The sequence below is a fragment of the Arachis ipaensis genome, chromosome B9 (genome assembly GCF_059453495.1).
Source record: "Arachis ipaensis isolate K30076 ecotype BB chromosome B9, ASM5945349v1, whole genome shotgun sequence".
NCBI lineage: Eukaryota > Viridiplantae > Streptophyta > Magnoliopsida > Fabales > Fabaceae > Arachis > Arachis ipaensis.
In genome coordinates, this window is record NC_142444.1 from 68,732,163 (window position 1) to 68,732,686 (window position 524).

Consider the following 524-nt stretch of genomic DNA (forward strand, 5'->3'; position numbering starts at 1 on the left):
AAGCTTAGAGTGGAAGTCCAAACCTTCAGACAAAAGGAAGGAGAATCCCTCTATGAAGCTTGGGAAAGATATAAGTAATTGATCAGAAGATGTCCTTCTGACATGCTTTCTGAATGGAGCATCATAGGTATTTTCTATGATGGTCTGTCTGAACTATCCAAAATGTCATTGGATAGCTCTGCTGGAGGATCTCTTCATCTGAAGAAGACGCCTGCAGAAGCTCAGGAACCCATTGAAATGGTTGCAAATAACCAATTCATGTACACTTCTGAAAGGAATCCTGTGAATAATGGGATAGCTCAGAAGAAACGAGTTCTTGAGATTGATACTCTGAATGCCATATTGGCTCAGAATAAAATATTGACCCAACAAGTCAATATGATTTCTCAGAGTCTGTCTGGAATGCAAGCAGCAACAGGCAGTACTAAGGAAGCTTCCTCTGAAGAAGAAGCTTATAATCCTAAGAACCCAGCAATGGAAGAGGTGAATTACATGGGAGAAACCTATGGAAACACCTACAACCC

General features: G+C 40.8%; 1 non-coding gene across 1 annotated transcript; it reads right to left on the reverse strand.

Annotated features, from left to right (window-relative positions):
- Positions 1 to 108, reverse strand: LOC148544977 (small nucleolar RNA R71). The gene has a single exon (XR_015901542.1). It is a non-coding gene; the product is annotated as a small nucleolar RNA R71 (small nucleolar RNA).
- Between the last annotated feature and the right edge of the window lie 416 nt (positions 109 to 524).